Consider the following 15,120-nt stretch of genomic DNA (forward strand, 5'->3'; position numbering starts at 1 on the left):
CTGCTAAATGGCGCTCTTTGCTTTTCCCACCAGCTCGTCTATAAAAAGACACCGGATTGTATCTTTCACCCGCAGCCCGAGCGCCGCTTCACAGCCAATCTAGACCAGCCATTGTTCGGCGGGATATGAACCCTTGAATGCCTCATTATGCTCTAAAAGGATTGCAGAGAGAAGCGAGAGCAGAGTCGGTGTGGAGACACGTTGTTCCTTTGTGCCACTTGTGATGATAACACAGCGCTAATTGTCAGGTGCATGCATTTATATGTGTGTGTGTTGAGATCGTGGAGTGTAAATAAAGATGGACGACGCGTCTTCAGCTCCTCGCGCCTTCCAGAAATGAAGCTGAATTATCCTGGATGCAAACTATCCAGATGTTCACCTTCTTTAACATTGTTTAAGATTATCACAGAGAAGAATTCATGGCTCTTGATGAAAACCTGATCACTGATTAACTTTTCAAAAGTAAAATTGCAGAAAGCAAAGTTGCAAACAGTTTTCTTCTGGATTAAACTGCTCAAACTTTCCGCCCAGAAGCCAAAACACGAGAGCAACAGGTCTTCTTCTTTCTTAATGAGCTCGTCAGCAGATAAACCCCGGAGCCTCTTGGAGCAGCTGCAAACAGGTGACCCTGTGAATCGAGCCTCTGCCTTTAAAACCTGCAAATTCCAAATGGCCCGTAGCTGTGGCATTATAAATAGACGTGGAGGAGGGTATGATGAGTCACCCACCTCTCGGCTGTTGAAGCGCTGCATCTGCCCAGGGAGGAGAATTTGGGTGGATTTTCTGCTTCTGTTATTGTTAAGGGCTCAGGACGCTTTCAGCAACACTCACTTACTTTGGGTCATAGCCTCAGATTCACACTTTGACTCCCATATTCCAAACTAAATTTTAATCAATTCCTTAACTGGACGAGTCTGTGAAGAGACGAACCAGTGGAGCATTCTGGCTAAACGTCTGTGTGCATGTGTGTGTCTGCAGGAGGAGATCGAGACTCAGAAACAGCAGCACGAGGCCCGAGTGATGTCCATCAGGACGGAGGAGAAACAGAAGATGGACAAGATGGGAGACGACTTGGACCAGAGATGGAGAGATGCACTGCGGTAAATGGAAAAAAAGACAAGAAACATCCCCTCTCTGTCCTCACATATCTCACACTGACTACCTATCCGTCTCGCTCCATCGTGTTTTGCTCCTTCCATTTGTTTTCTGGTTCATCTCTGTCATCTCTCGCCCCCTCTCCCTCACAATCCCACTTGGTATCAGCGTAACAAGCCGACTTTGTTTTGCCAGAACACACTCATGGATATTAATAAGGAGGGATGACAGAGGGTGGAGGAAAGTTAATTGAGGCGTGCGATGTTCACCGATATCCTTTTAGCAGGATGAAGTGCAGCAGAACGAGGACGCTGACAGGATAAATGATCGTTCCACCAAAACTGTGTCTGTGATCTGACTCTGCAGGGAGGAGGTGCGCATGTTGAAGGAGGAGCTGACCGAGGAGTACGAGGCCGACAAGCAGGCGGCGCTGACGCAGCTCTCCCAGCAGAAAGAGCTGGAGATGATGGCGGCAAGAGAGGGCTGGCAGAGGAAGGTGGAGGACCTGCTGGAACAGGTGAGACACACACACACACACACACACACACACACACACACACACACACACACACACACACACACACACACACACACACACACACACACACACACACACACACACACACACACACACACACACACACACACACACACACACACACACACACACACTTCCTAAAAAGATATTCTGCTCATAAATGATTGTTCGCACGACTCAGACAACATCAGGATTTACAATTTGAAAAGGAAACCGGTGCAGGTTCAGAAGTGTAAATATTAATGGAAAAATATATATATTCAAATATATGGGAGGCATGGATCAGTTTTCTTCTTGCAGCATCACATACGTTAACTGAGCTGCTACTGGCAACTGCTTCAATGTCAGAAAGATGTCAACACCAGTCACTGCTCAGTAATTCAAAGAAGTACATCCTATGAATTCCTGGAGAACCTCTGTGATTGGACGGACAACTTGACCCATAGCGTTGACCAATAGGAGCTCCTCCTGACGGTGCCGGAGCCACAATGGAGGAAGCTACAGAAGCGTCTGAGCTCAGTTTGCACCGACCTCTTTCCTCTAAAACATTCCTCTAGTGCACACCAGAGGAATGTTTTGCCGACACTTACTCAAAACGTCTCTTGAACAAATGGCGTGAACTTTTCTTTACTGACAAGTTTGTTAAGCCATGGAGATTTTTTACCTACTTCAGGGAAACTTTCAGATTAAATAACAAATACAGAACGCCCAAGAGAACAAGCTGCCTGAAACAAAGAGAACAGAGAGAAGCTCGGGGAGCTGCTGTAGCTGACTGGTGTTAGCCAGCCTGTTCTGTGTTCTACTTTTCTGTTGACAGGGTTTTTAAAACTCTAAATCCAAAAGCTACAGCAGAAGGTACAGACCACATGCACGCCACGCTGCATCGAGCACAGTCTGCTTCCACAGCCAACACCTGGTGCAGGCAGGTGCACTATCTGTCACATGTGCACGTACATCATCTGCTTTTAGAGGCTGATGAATGTGTTCTTGATGCGTGTTGTTCTACTTCTGTGACCAGTGGTGTTAAGGATATGAAGAGAAGCTTCCTGTTTCAGCCGCTCAGATCAGGAAGTTAAGATCTGTTGTATCAACAGTGAGAGCCACTCGGCGGCGTGCTGAGAGCCCGGGCGCTCGTCCACTCACGCTCACGCGGCTGACAGTGCCGAGCAGAGTGCCCCCTGGGTAATCCAGAGCTGAGTCACAACTGAACCCTCAAAGAGGCTCGTTCTGATTTTGCCAAGTCGCCGGTGGCCTCCGATAAACGCTTTCTGACAAGCCGGCGCCAGCGTCCACCGATGCCAGCGTGGTAACTTTTCAGATGCACCCGCCCACTTCTCTCCCGAGCCGTGACAAAAGTAGCTCACGACGACAGGGCTCTGCAAAGTTAAAGGAGCCGTCTGATTCTGAGATGGATGTTTGCTGTTTTACACGCTCATTAGTACTTTACTGTTAATCTATCAGTTGACTGATGTTGGCAAGTAGCAGAGATCTGTATCTGTGTTTGTTGTTTATTTAAAACAGTAGTTGCTCAGTTTGAGTTTTAAAAAAGGGTAATTTCGCCTCATACTTTAATATTTCCAATGGGAAATTGCAAAGAATTTCCTATTAAACTGTCAGCCTCTTGTGTCCGCCTCTATCGGACAGAAACAACCATCAGACCATGTGATGGACACGACAATTATATGTGCAGCTGAAGTGGAAAATACATGGAGTGTGTTGTTCTCAGTGTGTGTAGATGGAACATCATTATCTATAATGACTTCTTTTTCATTAAAATAGTTTCATTACAAGGTCCCCACCCCAGGCTGCTGCTGCGTGTGTGTGTGTGTGTGTGTGTGTGTGTGTGTGTGTGTGTGTGTGTGTGTGTGTGTGTGTGTGTGTGTGCGTGCGTGTAGGGTGTTAATTGGCATTGAGATCACACACATGCACTACAGTTTTACTAAGATACTTCTACCGCATTAAGTCCTGGCCTGAAGACATCCACATACTTATATTCAGTTACAGTCATAGCGCCACCTACTGGCAACAGGTACAAAGGGGTACCACGCACACAAGCAAAATATGACATCTTATGTGTCCAGTGGTAGCGACAGCACTCAGCTGAGTCAAGCAGCCATTGACAGAAGGGCAAGGGGCTGTTCAACACGGCTCGCAGCTTTACTTAATCTTGCATTTCTACTTATATTTCTGTAAATGTAAAGATGACTAATCACAGCAGACAGGTCGCGCACACAGAAAAAGGGAGGATCAAGTGTACAGGTCAGCTGCCGGTCTCCTTAAATCCCTAACCCCACAAACTCTCCCTCCTCTCATTTTAAATCCATCTTACCTTACAGTTGTTAATGTAGTACTGCTCCAGCACTAAATCCTGGGGGGGGGGGGGGGGGGGGATTTAGCTGCAGCAGCCTGAGGAGGAGTGACGTGTGGGAGACCGGAGTCTCTCTGTGTGAGAGAGCTCGGCCATTCACAGCCTCTCAGACCCCTGATAGTTCTGATATCTCTGCTCTGTAATGAGGCTGAGGCGAGTCGGCTCCATGTCGCTCGCTGTCTGGGAGGCTGTCAGCTCATTGTCATGGGCTGTGAAACCTCCACCTCCAGTGTTTGGCTGATATCCATATGCCGGTATCTCCACCAGTGAGTAGCTGTCACAGAGAAATCTAGACTCTCTCTCAGACGCCAGAAAACAAAGTGAGAGACTGACGCAGGAGGAAACACAAAGAATGATGTTCTTCTTGTTGATCTAATCGAGTGATAGCGGCGTGACGAGTGTGCTGCTCATTTTCTGGAGATGCATATTTTTATCAAATGACTCTGAGGGAGAAGGTTCATGTGATGTTGCTGCACAGAAAACGCATGATTCCCAATATGCAGTTACAGTTTTTATGCTGTTACTATTAAGTTTTCAGGTCGTCCATTTGTCCATCCCCTACTTGTGAACACGATGTCTCAAGAATGTCTTGAGGGGGCTTCTGGGAACTGGGTACAGACGTCTGGTTGGACACAAGGATTAACTGATTGGGTTTTTGGTGTCTAAGGTTAAAGTCCTTTCAAAAGCAATTTTTGGAAACACAAAGAAACACAATTAGTAGATCCCAAATCAGAATCATCCCATCAGTCCATTCCACTCTGAAACAAGCCCGGTGCCGCTCAGTAATTACAACCTCCCCCCCCTCTCACTCTTCCCCTGTCCAGATCTCTCTACTGAAACAGTCCCTGGAGCTGCAGCTGTCTCAGTCGCAGTCGGCTCTCCAGCAGCTGCAGTCTCAGTTCAACCAGGAGAGAGAGCTGCTGAGCCAACAGCTCAAAGGTAAGCTGCCCTTTTGGATTGGAATGACCTTTGACCTGGCGGACGATCCAAAGGCATCTTTAGGGGAATGATATCTATGACTGTGGGAAATGTTGTGCTGTTCAGGGACTCTTGCAGCCATTCAGTGTTTTTACAGCAGTCCAACTTTCCCGTGTGGTATTTAAAATCCTACAAAGGGCATTTGCTGCTGCTGCTGCTTCGTATTATTAGTTTTCAGGACTGTGGAACCATGAGGTGACTTTTATTGTGAAGAATTGATGCTCCTATAAAACAAGGGTCATTTTCTCCTGGTGATTCAGGGGAGAAGGGATGTTCTGCTACAATACTGGACTGTTATTGGTGAAACTATATGGGGATGTGCAGAGAGCATGTGCTCCAGTCCCAGCGTGATGGAAGAGGCACTACAAAAGAATGACACAGTGGGTTGAAAGATCAATCCACTTTCCTTTTCATGGTCTGTTCCGCGGTGAAAAGCTCACCAGGCTGACACCAGGCCATTCAGCAGAACAGAATAACACGCCGGCTCCTGATGGACTGTGGCGTCCCGCGCTCACGTCTCTGTTTGTGTGTTTGCAGAGATGCAGAGGGAGCATCAGAGGAGAGAGCATCGATTACAGGAGGCTCACTGCTGCGCCCTCAGCACCATGGAGGAGGCCCGGCAGCACCAGATCAGGGTGAGACACACACACACACACACACACACACACGAGCTGCAGTCACAGGCACTGAAGTCCGGACATTTTCTAGATATCTTTTCCCACTTAAAGGAAATCACAGCCTCATACACTTTAGAAAAGGTTTCTCCTCCCCCAATTTATTCTATAGCAAACTAATTATTTCTTTGTGTTTACGCGACACAGTATTAGTCACGAGCGTCTGTGAGAGACAACAGTATGGACACAAGACACAGCGAGTAGCTTTTAAAGGAGAAAAGAGTTTCCGTTGTTTTAATGTGCCTAGTTTGAATTTAACGGCTCTTATTCCTGCTGCAGATTTAATTGGAGGTAAATGACTCATAAAGCAATCAAATCAGTCATTGTTAAACGTTTCATCCGCTTCATCTACTTTAACGTCTCTAATTTCCTGGTTAAATGACAGTGAAACGAACGCAGGAGGATGAGATCATAATGTCTCATATTTACATTTGCAGACGCTCATCATATTTACTGCGCCGTGTCTTTAAGAGGACGAGTCAGACACCTTTCAATGTCGTTTAAGCTCCTGCTGATTGAGGTCAAAGGTCATATTATTCACCTGTATGTAAACTACTGCAGGAACTCAGTGCCGCTCAGCTACTGAATAAACTTAATTCTTATTCTAAAGTCTTGCCAGGATCTTAGAGGAGCAGTCTTTTAAAAGGGTCTGCACCTCCTCTTTCTTTATGCAAAGCAGTCCCATCAGCAGTGCACTCAATGAGCAGGCAGATTAACTCGGCATTGACTGTTTTAAGTATTCTTAATTTTCTCCCTCCTCACATGCTCAAAAACTGCTTGGAATTAGTATGGAATTGGGACACAGCTGCAGTGTTTAATGTTGGCGCATTGTTTTGTCTTCGGGGTTTAATTTTCCTGCAGTGCTGAAATGATTATGTGTCAGAGCGTCCTCGCAGGCTCCACCAATCAGGTTTCAGAGTGGACACTGTCCTTCTGCAAATGGGAAAAGCAGATATTTGATGTCAGGTGTTATTCCTCCTCTTTAATCTCCTCTTCTTCTCCTCCAGGCGCTGGAGGAGCGTCTGAAGCAGGAGCAGAGGGAGGAGGTGCACGCTCTGAAGGAGGCCCACAGGAGGACGTTTGACATCCTGAGACAGCAGTCCGACCAGGAGCTGCAGACGCTGCGATTCGAACTGGAGGACGAGGGGAAAGCCAAGCTGGGTAGACGATGACGCACATTCAAAACATAATAACAACTTCTCTCCTTGAGGCTGCATCCACACAAACACACTATTGTTTTACAACTGAAGCTACCTCAGTTCAGATAAGCATATTAACCTGGAAACATTAGAATTTGATGTATCCTGAAACCACGATGGTTCTTCTGACCCTCACCTTTATTCCTTTGGTGGTGCTTAATGTCTCGACTGTTAAAATAATGGAGGAAAACACGAGCATCCATAAAAAATTAGATCAAATCAGCAGGTTGCATTAAAAGACATATAATAAACAATAAGCTCATCTCATTGGAAGTAGAAATTAACGACTCCTGTGTTTAATAACTTGAAGTATTACAGAGGAAGAAATGACATATCAGCTTTGTGATATAAGATAAGGGAACTCAGCTTTATGTATGTGTGTATGAAAATATATGACAAGTTCTACAGTTGCCTCCGATGTTAAGCCAACCTTGAAATGAAATCTCTAATTCAAGAAGTTTAGAAGGGATAATAAAAGCCCCCCTTCTGTTGGAAAAGGTATGATGTAGTAGATCTTTAATGATCGACCATCACGTCTTCTCTCAGTGAGCACGTCTCTATATGTGGAGACACTGTGTCCCTCAATGTTACACCCTTTGTCTCCGCCTGGCAGCGTCTCTCCGAGCAGAGCTGAACCACCTCCACGCTACGGCCATCGAGCACCTCAAGCAGATCCACCTCAAAGAAAACAGCGTGGCCAAGCGGGAGCTGGAGAAGGCCATGGAGCACAGCCACCAGCAGGTAACTCTCATCGTCTCTTCGTTCTCCTCTGCTATACCTTTGTCACGTGCGACTGATTGTTTTCTCAGTCGTTTTCTCTCCATGTCTTTTTTCTCCAGGAACAAGAGCTCCTGGTCCGCATGTCCGACCTCCAGTCCGAGGTGTGCTGCCGAAGCAACCGCATCACCGACCTGGACCACGAGATCCACTCCCTGAACGAGACCATCGACACCCTGACCAGGGAGCTGGAGCTGAAGGGCAAGGAGGTCCTGAGGGTCCGCAGCGAGGCCAACCATCAGATCAGGTGAGTCACGCTCAATAAATATTCATCGTGTGGGAGACATTCCCATTCATGTGGTTACTATTATCGATGTAGCAGAACTAAACTGTGACTCAGCAGTAAGTGACCCAGTTTGCAGAAACCTAATCCTCACATGACTCACATCATGTGGGAATAACCATCTGAACATCTGACGATTCAAAGCTGCATCTGGGGAAGTGTTCATCCTTTGAAAATCATTGATCATCACAGACACATTTAATTCAACCTCTGCCTATAGTTGTGTAGTTGTACTTCACAAAGGGGGGATACTGCAGTTTACTGTCTCAAAATAGCATCAGAAATATTTTGACCTCTAATCCCTAGTATGTGTTAAGCCCCAGGAACACAGATCCTGCCCTACCCACAATGCAACTCAGCTGTATCATTCATTAGACTGTCACTGTAAGGAAAACACACATGACTGGGACCCAATTCAGGGGCTGCATCCTTCGGGTCATGGCCTCTGTGCAGGATGTGAATGCAACAGACTCTTCACTACTTCCTTCCACTCTGATTAAATTAAGAGTTTTGCATTAAACCATTAGTCATGGACACCATTTGGTTTTCGAAGAGGACGCACACATCCCCGCTACTCTCCGCTCTGAGCTGAGATTTGCTCGCAGCTTGTTGTCGTCGTCTTTAATTTAGTAAAACGGGGCGTCAATCTCACGGCTCCCTACCAGGAAACTAAATGTATCAGAGAGTAATGTCCATGATGTGTGTGTAAAGCCCCTAAAGGCACATACAAGATTGGGTGTGTGTCAGGAAGACGAAGAAATGGTAGAAAAACATATTCCGTTATATTCTGAAGGTCTGGCAGGACGCCACAGTCGAGCTGTTTATTGGGACACTATTCACGAGTTTTGTCCGTCCGCTCCGCAGGGCCCACGAACAAGACTTTGCAAAGAGACACGAGAGGGAGCTGGGGGAGATGAACATCCTGCATCACAGAGAAACACAGATCATGCTGGCCGACTTCAACAAGGCCCAGGAGGTGCTGAAAGACAAGATCACCGCTCTGCAAATACTGTGAGTCAAGGACACGTGTGAGAAAGTCTCTTGGGCTGCAACGTTACACATTCTCACATCTGAGTCTCACTCTATCTTTGCTGCTGTCCCTATGTGTGCGTGTCCAGGTTGGAGGGGACGGAGGACAAGATGAGGAACAGAGAGAGTCGCCCAGAGGACCTGCACGTCATAGCAGAGCTCAGAGAGATGGTCACAGAGAGAGAAGCTCTGGTGAAAAAGCTGGTGGTGAGTCCCCTGGTAAAACAAAAACTAAAATCCAACTTATCTCACATGGTGTTCTTTCTTCTTCATACATTTTACCGACACTTTGGCAGAGGTCACAACTCTTGTTCCTGTTTCTGACGTCTTGTTACAGGATGATAAGAAGTTCTACCAGTTGGAGCTGGTCAACAGAGAGACGGGCTTCAACAAGGTGTTCAACTCCAGTGCCAACGTCGGGGTCATCAACCCGCTGATCAAGGTGAGGCCTCTCGTTTCCCTCTCACAGCGAGCGGCTCCAATGGATCCCAAATGAAAAGTGGGCGACTGTGACTCCCACTGTGTTTTCTGAGTGTCACAGATACGACTCAGCTCAGTGTCAGTGGGTGTTCTGTTGTGAATACTCTCTCCACCGCCTGCTCTGAAAGCCACATATACACACATCTAACACGCACTCTCTCAGACCCACACACCCAGTTTGTGTTGGAGGAGAAGCACAGATGACTCATCGCTGCCCATCATTCATAGATAACCTGCTTCTCCCTCATGACTGAAGAAAGCAAACACATCCTCATTAGGACTCTGTTATCCACCTCTGTATACAGCTGCCAGTAAAGTATTTGTCATTGACCCACTGTATCTGACTCACACTGTAAGAAGAGAGCTTGATTCACCTTGTGTTCTCTGGTAGTTTTAAATTTCTTCTTGTTTTGTTTTTAATGGTTCTTAACTTTAACTTATCCTGTTGTTTGAGCACAACGAGCCATCAAAGCACAAAATCCCCATGTTCCTCCTGAGGAGCTGAACATCAAGCTCCATCTCACCTCAGGTTTTTCAATGAAGGACAGATCTCTGACCAGCTGTTGATCCCTGGAGGGGCTCAGAAACCAGAAACACTTGATTTCAGCCTCACTCCTCCTCCTGTGGTTCTCACCGTGGGTTATTGGTCTTAGATAACACACCCGTCCCTCACTCACACCTCAGAGCTCCAGTGTGTGGGATTGTGTGACAACAATAGATCCTCTCGGGGGATAATGACGAGTCATCTAGGCCTATTTCTGCCTCCACACATTTCTCTGGACTAGAGTTGTCATCATCGCCGCCTCGCTATTTTTTGTTATAGTTTCCATCACTTCTAACTGTCTGCACCTCAAAGGCCACAGCACATCTTATTCTGAATGGAAATAGTATCCCTGTGATACCGAGTGCCCCCCCCCAACCCTGCCTCTCTATGTGTGTCTATAGTTAAAAACAGGCAGCCAATCAGATCACCGCCTCGCCAGCCCTCCCACCGCGCCTCGTGAAGGACAGGACGAGGAGGTGGAGGAGGCGGGACCAGGAGGAGGGGTTGCGCCTCCGCTCTCCCCCCTCCGGCGGTCCCTGCCCCGATTTAGGAAAGCCCCGCCACTGTTCAACTCTCTTCCTCCTCTTCCTCAGCATCATCCTCCTCTCCCTCCTCTTCCTCCTCTTCCTCCTCCCTATCCTCATCCTCCACGTCATCTCGCTCCTCCTCATCCTCTGGAACCCCCCGGGCAGCAAAGCCTTAGGAGGTGAGAACCAACGTGATTTAAATCCACTGCTGCCCTCAGCTCACCGTCACACACCCAGGGAGTGACTTACTGGATGCTTGCTGCCTCCACTGCCTCTCCCTTCACCCTGTAGTTTGCCTCCCCTCTCTCCTCACCCCTCTCCCCCCAAACCCTAACGGAGATTGATATGTATAACCCACCTCTGATGTTACACACATTTATGTATTTTTTCCCACTCCTGCATCATCTACATTTAAAAGTAGCTGTGGTTAGCAGCTTCTCACTGGGCCGACCGTCCATTACAGAGATAAACAGTCACAGATAAATGTCGTGAGGTTGTAAATCTGCTATGATCCTGAAGTAAATGGAACTAGAGGAGACTCTGGACCACATGCTGCATCATTTTCTCATGCAAACTGATTGGCTGTTGTGTAAAGATTGCCACCCAAGCAACAAGGTTTGGTTTTTAGAGTCGTCATTATATCGAATACACAAAATGAAATTGCATGGCACCAAAAATAAAAGAATAGATGTGGCTCATTCCAGCACTTTATCCGTCTCTTTCAAATCTAGCCGTGTTTTTTATCTCTCCCAGTGATGAAGTGTGAGACAAAACTAAATTCTTTGTGCCGTTTGGGATTTAAAGGCCTTAATGTTCCTCATGGAGTTTTAATTTAGGCCTCAGTCGATACTAAGCACCGCATTGATCAGTTCCTTTCACAGAAGGCTGCAGTTTTCCTCCATTAGTCAGCAGAAAAAAAAGAATGTATTATCCCTTTTTGATGCATTATGCCTTAACGTCTTATTTCCTATCGCAGACAGAATCTCATTTGAAATATACTGCAAATCATCTCTGTCTGCTTCCTGTCGTCATCCCCTGAATCCTGGCTTGGCAAGAGTTGCAGCGACTTGCGGATGTGAAACTTGCCAGATAACACCGTTGTGCTTTTGTTCTGCCAGCAAAGAGCTGTGGACGCAGGGAGGTGATGGAGGAGGGCGGAGCAGTTCGCTGCACACACTGATAACACAACCCAGAAAACACTGGGAGGTCTGACGCCGGAGGGCGAAGCAGCTGGACCAGACTTAGTTTACATTTTTTTGTTAAGAACGGCTGATTTGGTGTGTTTCTCTTTAAGCCATTTCAGTTTAAATTGAGAGAGGGTAAACCTTATGCCCTCAGGTTTTTATTTATCCTGATTTTTATGCCACCGGCGACACCTAGTGGCAGGAAGCGTCATGTTTTTCCGGTGTCCCATTCTCGTGAACACGATATATTGAGAACTCCTTTATGCATTTTATTCAAATTTGATACAACAGTCAAGTTGAACTCCCAGATGAGCTGAATCAAATTTGGTGGTCGCAGGTCAAAGGTAAAGGTCACTGCATCACGTCTTATTACTTGTACGCCTTACTATCCTATTCTACTCTGCTCTGTCCACATCATGGTTCCTTGGGCTTCACAACCCTCTGCTGGGCTCTGTGTGAAGTTCACGTCCCCTCCATGTCTTGGAACTCTGTGTGTTTATGCACCATGTGGTTGACGGGTCCCAACCCACAGTGCAACCTGAATAACAACCTGTGACTCCATGCTGGGAATAAAACAGAAGGGATAGAAGTTTGCTCGTGTTTCTGAGGTGGCTGGTGCTCAGGTGGAGCTCCTCCTTCACCAGTGTGATATAAATGTAAAACTTCCACTTCTTGCATGGACTCCTGGACTGAGCTCCACTCCCCGGACCTCCCTGGACACACTGCGGCACGGGTGCATGCCAGGGAATGCCACTTCTATTTTCTGTTCAAACACACTTTGTATTTACCTGCTGCCTCCTTGTGAATCTCTGTTTGTCTCTCCCTCCTCCTCATTCTAACATTTTGTTTTTCCACATTTCTCTTCCCTCCCTCAGCCTTCCTGAGGCCAACGCTGCGACGCCCCCGGACCCGAGGCCGACACAGGCAGGGGAGAGCAAAGAATGTGATGCAAAAGAAGAGGAGCCTCAGTACTTCACTTTCTGACCGGCAAAAAAAACTCCAAGCCTGTCAAAAAATACTCAACAAAGCAAAGTAATGGGACAGAGAGCTAAAGCTGGACAGCAATGTAACTGCAGGTTTTGAAAGTTGAACGATATTCTTTTTTGAAGCATGCAGCTGCAGCACTGGAGATCCAGGGTAAAGTGGATATTGGGAAGAGGGAATCTAAAAATAGTAGTTTAAAGTTAATTGTCTCAACATTTGTTATATTATAGCATCTGGAATTCTGCAAAACAAACAAGATATACCCCTTATAATAGCCGTCCAAGTTTCGTGTTAATTCGTTTCTGCAGTATTTCCTTATTCCTACTATTTAACAAACGCAGATTTGTTGCCTTGATAATTGCCTTTAGTCTTTCATGGAGCGAGCTGCTGATTTCTGGTTGGTCTTCCCGTCCGCGGTACGTTTAGTTGTAGTACACCACGATAGCGACACCAGCAACAACAATAACAACAACACAAACAACCAACTTTAGCTTCCTGTCCCGGAGCTTTGACTGTGTACATATGGTAAATGTTGAAAGTCATTTCCAGATCTGTTGAGCTCGCTGAGGGGCGCTTGATTTACCATTCCAAGTCTCTCAAGAGGAGAAACATCGAGATGAACCGAATCAAGCGCCCCTCGTAATTTTTATTATTATAGTATTTATAATCTAACAAGCCACTGTTTTTCTACGGTCTGCTTGTGATGCCAGTGGAGCGGGGACATGCGCAGGAACAGTTCTGTCAGTGACAAGCAACCTTTTTAAAGCCAAGGAGGGTTTAATCAATCATTTCATTACAAGTCGGGGACAGAAGTCTTCCTGCTGCCTGTCTCTGCCTGTGGGGCAGACCTTAGAGCATGTGAAAACAGGAACACTATCATAATGCTGCTGTCACTCACTTGAATCTCCATCTCTCTTTGGTGTACCGTCTGTTTTTTAACTGGACTCAAACGTTTACATAGTTCTTGTGTAGATTAGTTCTCATGACCCGAGGGTCCGTGGAGTCCGTCCGGTAACCTGTACAGTTTCCAGACTGCATGGTCGTCACCAGCCCCGAGAAGAGGCGCTTGTTTTTATTACCTTTTTCAAAACGTGACCAGACGAGACGTCTTTGAGGTTTCGGGAGTTCTACCTCCTCTCACCCGTTCAGTCACCTTATACAACATCAATCATGCTCGTCTTCCATAACAGAAGCAACTGAGGTTCAGGAAGTGTTTGTTCTTTACTTACTTGCGCTCATGGATCAGACTGGATTATACACACAGCTACTATATGTGCAGTTCCATATCGGTAAAGAAAGTGAGAGAAAAATTCCTGGATCTGAACCAAAATGACCACTTTCTTATGGACTCGTGTTGAATTGCATTGGACTCCAGTTTGTCCATGTTTTTCTAAACACTTTATATTTTGTGTTAATCTTTGCATCTAAATTTATGCTTTTCCCCTCGAATCCCTCTCGTGCGTGAGGATGAACATTTTACCTGAAGCGTAAAACACTTCCTGAAACCAGCTGTAGACGTGACCTCTGCTTCCTGCGGGAAACACGCTAACATCGAAACGTAATTTCGGAAACACAGGCACCTCGATATCTTGATTACAGCTTCTACAGTATATACATATGTATATCAGAAAAAATCCTATCGGAACACTCTGCACTTGGGCGTCCTAATGTCCGGCTGACTTGAATGCAGCACCATGACGTTGAAGCTACATTGAAATGAAATGGTTTGTTTTGTAAATACTGACCTGAAATGTGAGGAGCCCGGGAAGGAGACGAGGGAGCAGGATCCTCTCCGGAGATCGACCCCCACACTGAGCCGCAGTTGGTTCACTCCTCCATGCACACTGTGACCATTAGATTTATTTAATTGACATTTTGAGCTGCACCAACGCAGACGTCTTTATTTCAATCTATTTCTTTTTACAATTTTCCTATGATCACATCTGATTTTACTGCCCTGAGTTTATTTCCCCCGTGCTGATGATTTCACACACTTGCCTTCTAAAAACAGGTTTCAATGCACTTGACATTGGAGCCTCCCACACGAGGGGGGCACTGTCTCCCCAGCTGAGAGTAAGAAGCACATTCTGGGTGACCGCCCTTTTTTTTAACTGTGATAGTTAAAGGACCATTCCAATGTTTTTCTGCATGAGGAAATCCGCGTGATGCCAAAGTTAGTGTGTGTTTTGAATGTGGTTATTTCGGCCTTTTCATACTTCCACTGTTCTTGTGGTTTAAAATAGGTGATTTATTATTTTCAATATCTGCTTTTCAACTGTATTTTATTGACTCACGAGTTTTCAGTCATTTCCCATGAGTCCTCATCAGCGAAGGCGTCAGGGAGTCGTAGATGTTCAACCTTTGATTGATTGGTTTCTGCGTGAGATTGTTCGTACCTCAGCTGAGGTGAATGGATCAGTACACATGTCTAAAACACTGGAGTGGTCCTTCAGGTTTAGT

The 15,120-nt window shown here is 46.3% G+C and overlaps 1 pseudogene; it reads left to right on the forward strand.

Moving 5' to 3' along the window:
• LOC128430765 (protein FAM184A-like) overlaps positions 1–12,660 on the forward strand; it is a 30,462-nt pseudogene extending 17,802 nt beyond the window's left edge.
• Positions 12,661–15,120: the final 2,460 nt, after the last annotated feature.

Source organism: Pleuronectes platessa, chromosome 24 (genome assembly GCF_947347685.1).
Source record: "Pleuronectes platessa chromosome 24, fPlePla1.1, whole genome shotgun sequence".
Taxonomy (NCBI): Eukaryota; Metazoa; Chordata; class Actinopteri; order Pleuronectiformes; family Pleuronectidae; genus Pleuronectes; species Pleuronectes platessa.